This window comes from Crotalus tigris, unplaced genomic scaffold (genome assembly GCF_016545835.1).
Source record: "Crotalus tigris isolate CLP2741 ecotype Arizona unplaced genomic scaffold, ASM1654583v1 scf7180000023807.91287, whole genome shotgun sequence".
Taxonomy (NCBI): domain Eukaryota; kingdom Metazoa; phylum Chordata; class Lepidosauria; order Squamata; family Viperidae; genus Crotalus; species Crotalus tigris.
In genome coordinates this window covers 27,292-39,519 of record NW_024100197.1, presented here as the reverse complement: position 1 = coordinate 39,519, position 12,228 = coordinate 27,292, and positions in this window count along the sequence as shown.

Here is a 12,228-nt window from a genome sequence, read left to right as displayed (position 1 = left end):
AGAAATGTTGGGTTCAGTTGTGGTTGTAAGTCAAGGATTACCTGTATGATGCTCCTTGCTTCTGTATCCAAGTTAAATTTCTGTTTGGGTAATTTAAAAAGACCCTTTCTCCTTGTTTTGATCTGCCAGAAAACGGGCCTTTTTTTCAAAACCTACAGGAAGTTTGGAATTTTAGTCCATGAAGCATTCCGGATTTCTCTGAAAGCAGTGGTATTCCATCTTTCCAGGAATCCTTCAAGTTTTCTCTTCAGTTAAGTTGTTGTCTTTTTTTTATCAATCAAATGCAATCATTCTAGAACTTATGACACCATTTGTTGAGAAAGGAGCTTGTGGTCTGAACTCTTGCAGCATCTTTGTATTTCCACATTTTTCTAAATTACAGCCTTGAAACAAAATATAAGGTAGCAGGGTTCATTTGTAGATAAAGAGCCACTCAGCTTCTATAATCCCTTATCTATGGAAGTCATATTAAAGACTGATCTTAATCTCAGTGTTTTGAAATGAATTATTTCCCATGGTTACAAAACACATACTGAGTCTCACAACATTCTGACCTGTGATTTATGTAACCATTGTTTTCTGAACCCAATTTTGAGTTGTACAGTACTGTACATTTATCACATGAGGTGGGTCTCCACAACATATCTGCAAAAATGTGTACCATGCACAGCCCAAAACACATTTTTGTGTAGTGTAGTGTAATTTTGTCTAGTGGTTAAGGTGCTGAATTAGAAATTGGAAAATTAAGCTCTAGTTCCCTTAACCTCAGAAGTCAGATGGGTGATGGCCATTCAGCCCCATACACATCTCACAGGATTGTTGGGAAAATAGAAAGGGAAAATTATATACAGCACACAATCTGGTACAAAATACTATAAAGGCAGGATATAAATGATATACAAAGGAAGGATTTTGTACTCTCCAAATAACGTGCATTAAATTTACAGAAATCTCAGCAAATGTCCCATCTGCACTTGTTCAGTACAGTCAGTACATATGGGTACAATTGAAGAAGTTTATTTTGATTCAGATGCCACTTGTGCCTTCTTACATATACACACAGACACACACGATATACAGAAAAACTGGTGAACATACTTAGTCCTCTTGCCTCCTATTTTCCCCACAACAACCCTGTGAGGGGCATTGGGCTGAGAGAATGACTGGCCGGATTTGTTTAATGAGCACTTGTTTAATGATTTACTTCAGAGATCTCCAACCTTTCCGGGCTTGCAGACCAGAGGGAAGGAGAGCAGCTTCAAAACTGGTGTATGCATATGGGGCCATACACACTGGCATGGCACTAACTGCTCCGTTTGCGCATGCAGCGTGCTCTGGAGCCATGCACATGTGTGAACGGTCACGCGCTTCCCGTGGCAGCTAGCAGCCCATTCACACATGCACAAATGGGTCACAGACACTCGCCCTGCGATAGCAACTCCATTCACGCCCTCGTGCATGTGCAAATGGGCCCATGGGTGCGAGTGAGGGGAATGCACACCCACATGTGTGCACACCAGCCAGCAATTTCCATGGCCCGCTGGCCAAGAGCCCACGGCCTGGTCCCGGGCCACAGCCCATAGTTTGGGGAACCCAAATTTACTTAAGAATCATGGTAAAAAAAGGTTGTAAAATGGGATGCAACTCTTTTGATGATCACATTACTTAGCAGTGGAAGTTCCAATTCCAGTTTTGGTTCTAATTTAAGGACTAGCTGTAAATAATAACTCCTTGCTGGAATATCTGTTTTTTAAAACAAAGATAATTCAACAAATTCCTGCTAAAACCCTGCAGAGGCATTCATTCGTTCGTTCAATTTCATCTCAGTCAATAACTGTGGGCAGCTTACAATTCAAAAAAATATATTACAATCAAAATACTAAAAATGTTTTAAAATAACTAAAACAATAAAAATATCAAACATAAATATACATAGCTACTGAGATATTCGGCCAGTTAGTGATACAGCCAGGCAGTGTCATTAATCCTGTATTAGAAATACTTAAACATTTTAAATGTTTATAAATACTGTATATCAGAATACAACAAAGGAGAAATTAAGAAACTATAACATTTTTAGTAAATCTTTTTTAAGGTATCGTTAAATAACAAAATATCATTACATGCTTCCTTAATGGACAAACTTTTTAAAGCCTTCATAAAAGAACAACCCTTGCACAATCACTTCCCACAAAAAGTACTATTGGATTTCTTTTTTACTGTATTTTGGATTGCTTTTTATTGTAGTGATTGTCCAGATGGCAGAAATCCATGGATGGCCTTCTACCATCCTTTTGGATGATCCAAATCCTTTTTTTTTTCCAATCCTGTTAGGCAGCAGATAAAAGTTTGTTTCAACAACAGTTAAGCTAAATCTGAACAGGAGAACATTAATTCTGTAGCAATAACAAAAAGTAATGTATCCATCTCCATAATTTTAATTTAAATAATATATATAATTTAATTATATATATATGCATGTATGTATGTATGTATGTATGTATGTTTTCTGAGGTTTTTGCGGGTGTTTGTAGGTCTTTGGTTTTTCGGGTTTTCTCCCACGTAAAATTGGAAGTGTCTTGGCGATGTTTCGACAAAGTCCCATTCGTCATCTTCAGGCTGGTGTTTTCAGCTTCGTACTTTGAGGAGAAATTCCTCACCTTCATTTTCATAACATAGCAAGTTGACTTTACTAATGAATTTCAACTCTTGGGAAGAGAGAGGAATATTTTGCATGTTTGCTGCCTTAATTATAAAATTATATAATTTTTGATATAGAACTACTCAGGTTGACAATCACCATCATAAACTGCATTCGGCAGCACATTTCAATTGGAGGGACTCCTGAAGGAGTCAAAAATTGTACATTACTTAAAACACAGCAATGAGTACTCACTGCATATTTCCATTTAATGAACAATAGCAACACCACCTTTTCTAACAGCAAAGTCTCAACTGCAGTGAAAGAAGAGGGCTGAAGAACATGTCACAGCTACTTGCAGATCAGTACTGCCATCTGTGGATGACTTTTAACATTGGAAGACAATACTTTTCATTGAATCTTACCCACAGCACACAGCTCTTCTTAGAAGAAGAAAAACAGGTTTGCTCTGAGCCAGCACCAAAGAATGCAGAATGTAGGAAGTCACTCGAAGCAGAGAAATTTATTTCACACAGGCAAACCAGCTGTCAAAGTGACCACAAGTCAATTTTCTTCTATAGGAAAGTCCCTCTATTGTTTCTTGAAAGCCTGCAAACAGCCTCAGCCTCTAAGAATTCTTGGAGGGTGCAATTAGCTGGCTGGATAAAAGGGGGTGCTCAGTGGTTATGCACCCTGCTGAGCCTGTGGCCTTTGCATTACCAATCAGGGTGAGGACCTTAGAATGAAGAGCCTTTTGTTTGATAATGAGGAAATCTCCAGTGGGAAGGGGAAGTCTCTGACATCCTGAAGACATTTCCTCTATAGAGAAGACTGGTGCCTTTTGCTAATGTCAAAAACTGAGTCTTGCTAATTTCATCCTTGGAGTTAAATTTGTTTAAATGTAATCTCTAACTTTTTGCCTGGAATTTGGCTGAAAGGTCAGAGAAAGAAAGATGGGGAAATATTGAATGGTGGAAGGTTTGGTTTCCTTTCTGTGCTATGATTAATTGTTGTTGCTTTTTATTTTATTTTCAATTTTCACCCAAAAGAACCGGGAAATGTCATGCTATATATAGGATATTATTATTAACTGAGTTGTGCATGAAAGGAAAAAATATACTCCTTATCTCTCATATCACAGATGAAGAAAATATTCCAAGTGCATAAGATGCAATCTTCAGATTTCTGACGCTTGTTCAACTAAATATTTAATAATAATAATTTATTAAACTTGTATTTCCCAGGAAAACCATTGCTTGTTCCAGTGAGATTTCCTAAACAATAAATTTAAATATTGCAAAAGTTAAGAGAAGTATGTACATGTGAATTATTTATTCAGACCTTTATTTAATATTTTACTATATATAATTTAACTGAATTTGAAACATTGCTGCTTAAAATTTTAAAATTGCATACGCTTTTGGTAGCTGTTGAGTTAAAGTGTGGAAGATGCATTATTTTCCCTGTATGTGGTAGTATGTTAAGTTCATGAGAATCATCTTAAGTTTCTTTGTTTCATCCTTATACGAGTTATGGTGCTATGTTTAGTTAATTCTGGGCCCAGTCAGAGGATAATTTTTTAGAAAATTTTGAAAACAACAGCTCAAATCAGTTTCCTTTCTGGCTAAGTGGGGGGAGGCATGGTCTTCCTGTAACACAATGCTTATGTAAACAGCAGGAAAGCATGAAATTCTGACAACAGCAGTGGTGTGGCCTAAAAACTGCAGATAGCAATGACGCATTATAATAACGTATTAGAAAGAAGCATCCCAGAAATTGTTGAATATTTTTTGTCTTGGAAATAAAAACATTTTTCAACTTGATTCCAATTTAGGCCTTTGTTTCTACACATTGAATAAATATTGAACCAGAAAAAAATTAACTGGAATTTTAAGTTCCATGAAAAGCAATGGCTTTATAGGTACAGCTCAAAAATATGAGTAACAAAACACAGGGGCTGTTGCAAAGCTGGTAATCCTATCACAGAATGAAAGAAGGAAGGGTGAGGAGATCAAAGAATATAGAAAATAGGGCAATGAGAGTTTTAAACTGCTGGAACTTGCTGCAGAAAATGTTGTGAATCAGAGATAGATATAGAATAACTAACAGAGGATATGATGAAAACATTACTTTTATTTTCTGAGAGAGCACCACAGTGAAAGTAGACAATCATAATAACAATGTACACTATCGTGTAGTAGTAAAGATTAATGATGGAGCAATATGAAGTGGTTTGCTGTTGTCTTTTTCTGGGATATTCTTTTTTAAATTCCCATTTGAGTCTTCATCCCTGGTATTCCCTGGTCTCCTAATCAATTATTAACCAGATCCGACTTTAGTAGACCATCTGGAGTAGGAAGCATATAAGAAATATATAAGAAAAAAAATGTACAATATTTTTTCCTTATATTTAGAATTACCAGATCAGGGCTGAAAAAGTATGGACTAGTTGACCACAGCAAGGAAATCTCTTTGCTGCCACCTAGTGTTTTCTTAATTTTTTTACAGTCATTTTTAATGGTCATCCAGTTTTTGCAGCCCAGATCCTACACCCTAGATCAGTGATGGCGAACCTTTTAGAGACTGAGTGCTCAAACTGCAACCCAAAACCCACTTATGCATCGTCGGGTGCCGGGTGGGTGTGGCCCATTGGGTGGGTGTAGCCCATTGGGTGGGCATGGCTGCAGTGGTAACAGCAGACTGGGTGGGACTAAAAAGTTCAATCAATCAATTCCAACTTTGCAAGATCTTTTTTTTCCCCACAAGAAATTGAAATTGACTGATTGATTGAACCTTTTTTTTTTTGTACACTGTGGTGGAGGCCTAAAGCGAAAAGGTTTTATAAAACCCAGCTGAAGGCCTAGGGCTCTGAGTGCCACCTCTGGCACCCGTGCCATAGGTTCGCCACCACTGCCCTAGGCCTAGATATAATATCTAATATATTGTTTATTAGAATGCCAAGTGATGGAGGGAATCTGTCAAATGATTCCACTGTCTAATAGCATTTTATCATTGTTTTTCAAAGCACTCTGCCTTCCTATAACTTGATCATTATTCCATGATTTGCAGAACAGAACGTGCCTGGGTCTTTTTTTATGTGACTCCCATTCAAGAACCTACACTCTCACTGCCCCACATTACTATTATAATATAATTTTTAGACTAAACTTGTCAAGTTTCCTCCAGTATCTCCTCTTAAAGCTTAATTTTCAGTTCCCTTTTTAGATCTAGTGCAGTTTCTTATAAAGCTTTTCTCAAATGTGGAGCCCAGAATTGAATGCGGTAATTGAGTTGCGATTATGTCCAGTGCAGAATATTTTAACTATTGAATATTTAGTCTTTAATGTAGCCTAAAATTGCACTTGCCTTTTGAGTAGCCACATTACATTGCTGACTCTTTCAGCTGGTGATTAGCTGAAATTCCAAAACCCTTTTCATGCATACTGTTGCCAAATCAAATATTGTAATCTTTGGGTTTCAGTATCAGATTGACTGTTACATAGGTTGCAAGATCATTTATTCCCTTTTTAAAGATAGAAACTCTTGACCTCTTTGTCCTCTCCTATTTAATACATTTTGTGAGTTTTCTTGTTGTTTCTCCCAGAAAATTTAACTGCAGCCCCGTTTCTCATTTCTCACAATAGATTAATGCATGCAAGTTAAATAAGGTACAGAGTATCTAATCTTGTTCCTCAATTTTAAATCATTTAGTTGTTCCTTTTTCCATTCTAACTGTGCTTCCCCTTTTCCCCATTTTTCTTGTTTATTTTAAAAGCTAGATATTATAATTTTCAAGAAAAGAAAAAGCAATATACTAATATAAGTACTAGTTTAAAAGAATAGACAAGAGAGATAACAGTAATTAAAAAATTAAAAACAGCAATAAAATAGGGGTAAATAGCCAACAAACCCTGAACTGAACCAATTAACAAAGATTACTTCAGTATAAAGGACAGATGTTCTACCTGAAGCATCGGCTGTTATTGCACTAGGATGCAATTCATTTAGTCATGAGATTTCAACTTGTTCATTATGAAGAGGCATTCCCTATTTCTGTCAACTCTAAACTGCAGTTTTGATTCTCCTCCAATTCTTCTTGATTCCAAATAGCTTTAGAATGATGGTGCTAAATCCACATCCTTAAGATTTCCAAATAGGATTGCAGGTGTTCTTATTTTCGTCATCTTCTTTACTGTTCCACGCCCTTTTTAAGCCAAACTTTCTGAGTGGCAATAGATTGCTTACTTTGATTCAGATAATGTTCCCAGATACTGTACAAAAAGAATATTTTCAAACCCCACATGAAGCTCAGGACCACTCTTAGAAAAAAAGACAGGAGACTTCACCTGTTGAGGACCCCCCCCCCCGTGACTGAGAAGGAGCACGGGGGGATGGGGACTACAAATGAAAGTCTGTTACTAATTTTGTATATTGTGAGAGACCAAACATGGCAGCACCAGAGTAGACATTTTGAGGAGTGCTCACAAAATAGTAGCACAATTTCAAATATTCTTTTGGGTCCCAAAAGTTTGCCCGACCCTGATCTAAATTAGATAAGGAACCTCCCTGGTGCCAGTTGCTTTTTTTGTAAAAGTGCAGTCCACTTCTGAACTAATAGGAGGTTAAAGTTATGCATACTTATGGCTTAGGAAAAGTCAGGAAACTGTACTGAACTTGGCAAAAATGTCATTCAAGGAACTTCACATTAATTATACCCAAAAAAATTTTCAAGTGAGCCAAAATTTCTCCCTCCTTCCATTCTCCCATATATTAGGAGACCCTACACCTTGAACATATTTCAATAAAGATAAGGATTATAATGAGAGAAAAATTATTTGATCCCCTGCTTATTTTTTATGTTTGCCCACTGACAAAGAAATGATCAGTCTATAATTTTAATGATAGGTTTATTGTAACAGGGAGAGACAGAATAACAACAAAAAAATCCAGAAAAATGCATTTCAAAAAGTTATAAATTGATTTGCATTTTAATGAGTGAAATAAGTATTTGATCCCCTATCAAGCAGCAAGATTTGATCCCCTATCAAGCAGCAAGATTTTCCAGGTGTCTTTTATACAGGTAATGAGCTGAGATTAAGAGCACTGTCTTAAAGGGAGTGCTCCTAATCTCAGCTTGTTACCTGTATAGAAGACACCTGTCCACAGAAGTAACCAATCAGATTCCAAACATTTCACCATGCGCAAGATCAAAGAGCTGTCCAAGAATGTCAGGGACAAGACTGTAGACCTACACAAGGCTGGAATGGGCTAGAAGACTATCACCAAGCAGCTTGGTGAGAAGGTGACAACAGTTGGTGCAATTATTCGCAAATGAAAGAAAAACTGTCAGTCTTTCTCGATCTGGAGCTCCACACAAGATCTCACCATATGGAGTTTCAATGAACATGAGAACGGTGAGGAATCAGTCCAGAACTACACGGGAGGATCTTGTCAATGATCTCAAAGCAGCTGGGACCACGGTCACCAAGAAAACAATTGGTAACACGCTACGCCATGAAAGACTGAAATCCTGTAGCACCCACAAAGTACCCCTGCTTAAGAAAGCACATGTACAGGCCTGTCTGAAGTTTGCCAATGAACATCTGAATGATTCAGAGAACTGGGTGAAACTGTTGTGGTCAGATGAGATCAAAATTGAGCTTTTTGGCATCAACTCAACTCACCATGTTTGGAGGAGGAATGCTGCCTATGACCCCAAGAACACCAGCCCCACCATCAAACATGGAGGTGGAAACATTATGCTTTGGGGGTGTTTTTCTGGTAAGGGGACAACTTCTCTGCATCAAAGAGATGATGGACAGGGCCATATACCATCAAATTTTGCATGAGAACTTCCTTCCTTCAGCCAGGGCATTGAAAATGGGTCGTGAATGGGTATTCCAGCATGGCAATGACCCAAAACACATGGTCAAGACAACAAAAGAAGCACATTAAGATCCTGGACTGGCTTAGCCAGTCTCCAAACCTTAATCCCATAAAAAATCTGTGGAGGGAGCTGAAGTTCGAGCTGTCAAACATCAGCCTCGAAATCTTAATGACTTGGAGAGGCTCTGCAAAGAGGAGTGGGACAAAATCCCTCGTGATATGTGTGCAAACCTTGGCCAACTACAAGAAATGTCTGACCTGTGTGATTGCCAACAAAGGTTTTGCCATCAAGTACTAAGTCATGTTTTGCAAAGGGGTCAAATACTTATTTCACTTATTAAAATGCAAATCAATTTATAACTTTTTTGAAATGCATTTTTCTGGATTTTGTTGTTGTAATTCTGTCTCTCACTGTTAAAATAAACCTACCATTAAAATTATAGATTGATCATTTCTTTGTCAGTGGGCAAATATACAAAAACAGCAGGGGATCAAATAATTTTTTCCCTCACTGTATCTATTTTCAGAGGAACTCAGCCATAAGATATTTCTGATTTTAGCATGACTGTTAACTAGCAATTAAACATGCCTCATGCAGAGAAACAAGGCAGTTGGCTTCTGAATATGAATTAATCAACGGTATCTTTGCACTAGCAGCAATCTAATTTAGAGATAAAGCAAAATTAGTTATCTTCAAACAGAAACTTATTAAAAAGATTAGAGCAGTGAACCATAATGAAACACGCAGTAGATGGGAGCTTTTGGGTTTAAGGAGCCTCTGCTATTTGTTTATTGTTGCATTCACATATATAATATTAATTGCGAACCAGAATTCTGAACCACTTTTTACTTGTGTATTCTGAAAATAGTCTATTTAATCCTGCTCTTTGCTATTATTAAACAGCAGGTAATTTTTATCCATATGATTCCCTCTTCATGCTGATTAATGATTTTCAAGGACTTTTCAAAGATGAAACCTCCTAAAAATCCAGACATGGGATGTTTGAATCCTTATAAAAACTTTTTAAAAATTAATCAACATACATTAATTTTTTATTTCATAGTAAAGTGGCTTTTTTTAAATAAATACATTTAAAAGTTTAACCCCTCAAACACAAGGCCTGGGGATGTATAAATTTGCAATTTTCCAGTTAGTTTTATTACTTTATGAAATCTCTGGGAGACATTTGTTCAGCCAGTCATCAGATGAGAATCATTCAGCTTCTGCCTGTTTCATTATGGTTCACTGCTCTAATCTTTTTAATAAGTTTCTGTTTGAAGATAACTAATTTTGCTTTATCTCTAAATTAGATTGCTGCTAGTGCAAAGATACCATGGATTAATTCATCTTCAGAAGCCAACTGCCTTGTTTTTCTGCATGAGGCATGTTTAATTGCTAGTTAACAGTCATGCCTAAATCAGAAATATCTTATGGCTGAGTTCCTCTGAAAATAGTGAGGAAAAAAATTATTTGATCCCCTGCTGATTTTGTACACTTGCCCACTGGTTAATGATCTTTTTACAATATTATTTAAAATCTTGTTTCTGCAGTTATTTGGTCTTCAAGATGAAATTGAATCCAATAGTGGTTAGCTTCCTTGAAAAAGAAATCACCCTATTTCCAGCAAAATCTTTTCCCAACTTATGGCCTGCTTTTATAGCACCACTACCCTAGGCTGCATTTCATTTTTTTTCAGCTTCCCTTATAATTTCACCTTCAGCATGTTTATTTGCTTTATTATAAAATTAGCAGAAAACCAAGGTGAGCTTTTGCCATACCTATCTGGCTCTGACATACTGCAAGAGGCAACAGGAATTTACTGAAACTTCTGAGAAATCGCACAACTAAGCCAGCAAAGGAATGGAAAAAAAAAAAAAAACAACCACCCCACATTCTCTCCCCCCCCCTCAGATATCTGCGTCATGGTGCAATCAGGCAGGGCCCACCTGGACTGAGCTTGGAGGCTTTCATTTGTTGTGTGGTTATCCTGAAAGCAGTGATTAGTTTAATATTGCCCATTACGTAAGGGATATCATATTCTAGGGTGTGGTGTGCTGGGAAACAACCACATGTACTAGAAAAGCAAGCAGTTACAAACAGCACCAGACATGCTACTATTACCTGTTTTTTCCTGATCCTTCCCCTCCTTCTTGTTCTGAAGTACAGAACATATTATGCAAATACTAGGATGCTTTTTATATCTTATTCCGTCTTCTTGTTTTAAGGAAGCAGATTGGAAACTTAGTTACCTTGCTAGATGGCTTCTGATCAGAAATTATTTTATAGCTTAGCAGTGACAAAATGTTGAGAAATGATTTTTCCAGCTATGACAGAAAACAAGTGCTTCATCAGCAGTTACACCAATCCTGGCAGGAAAGAAATAATTAACACATCTAACAACCATCTTGTCCAACAGGCCTCTTCCTATTAGCTGTACCCTGGAAAATATTTTCATTTATTAGTGAACATTCATGCTATGTTCCATTTGGCTAAAACTGTAACAGGAAGGCGATGGCTGAAAATTGCTGTTAATGGATGTCATTTCCACATCATCTCTAATTTCATGCGTTTATTAGCCTGACCAAAAGCTGAATCTTATTCAAACAATAAATAACCTTAATGCAGAAACCAACACTCTTGACCAGTGTTTCTAAGCCATGGCAACTTTAAGATGTATGTACTTTTTATGGTGGTTAGGGTATTCTGAGAGCTGAAGTCCACATAGGCTGAGTCCAAAATTGAGAAACACTCCACTAGTCCAGCAGTGCCAAAATCTATTTTCCTATTTCATGTCAGTTTCTTTGAAAAAATAATCCTAGTTTTCCATCGCATTCATTTCAGTGTTGTTTTTAATCTTATGTTAGTGCTGTAAGGTACAGCAGGCAATGAGGGGGCAGCTGGAACTCACCTCCTGACCTTCAAGCGTGTGACAAAAAAACAGCTAGTGATGCATGGATCACAAACAATGGAAGAGGCTTAATTTTGGGACATTTTCTTTTCTATTTTTCAGAATTCCAAGGGTGAGAATGGGCATCAAGCATTCTTTGCTTACACTTTCACAAAAAAAATCTTGAAATCACTATTTTCTGACTGAGTTTGGCCCAAAAAAGACACTCAAAGGCCTTGAGAATTGAATGTGTTTAAGAGGAGAGAGGGTTCCTATTTCTACTGTTAATATTGGGATGAAATGTGATATTTCCTGCCAAAATTTGGGAGTGTGATCTTAGAGAAGCAAAACTTTGCCTGTGAAACCTTCCCTTGGGAATTAACTGAAGCAGGAAAAGCCAGAAACGGCAGCCAGCTGTAAGACTTGAATAATACATAATAAAAGATCTGCAACATTCACTTCTTTGAACATGTTTCAATTTGTTTTGCACCATAACCCATACAAAAAATGTAATGTTCTCAGCCCAGATCTTATTCCATTGAAATAAATGGGAATGATATACAAGCAATGGACTCAAAAGAGGGAAAAACTGGAACTGATCCAGAATGTAGATCTATCCCTCTTACCACTCCAAGCAGAAAGAATGATGGCAGAGTATGGATCTTTAGGAGATTCCACTCCTCCTCAAAATCCCTACATCCTCATAGCATTCACTGATTTCTTATGCAGGAGTCAAAGTCACTTGATATTTATTTTGTAAAGCTGTGAGCCCTGCTTGTAAAGGCTAAAATGTAGAAGAGTTATCATTGGAAA